The sequence below is a fragment of the Durio zibethinus genome, unplaced genomic scaffold (genome assembly GCF_047325235.1).
Source record: "Durio zibethinus cultivar Kanyao isolate XHJ-2024 unplaced genomic scaffold, ASM4732523v1 HiC_scaffold_3, whole genome shotgun sequence".
In the NCBI taxonomy this organism is placed as follows: Eukaryota; Viridiplantae; Streptophyta; class Magnoliopsida; order Malvales; family Malvaceae; genus Durio; species Durio zibethinus.
Window position 1 is genome coordinate 3,458,012 of NW_028323044.1, and position 281 is coordinate 3,458,292.

The window sequence follows — 281 nt, forward strand, 5'->3', positions numbered from 1 at the left end:
ATATAGAACCGACACGAAAATAATAAATAATTAATAAAATAAGAAATAAATAATGAAATATAGTAATAAATACAAAATATAGTAATAACTAAAAAATATAGTAATGAATAAATCATACAATATAATAAATAATACAATATTAACAATATTAAAATTAACAACAATATTAAAATTAACAATATTAAAATAATCATTATGCACGAATAGAAAATAAAAAAAAAAATAGTTAGTGATATTAAAAATCTAATTCCTAATCAATGAAAATCCAACTCCTAATCATT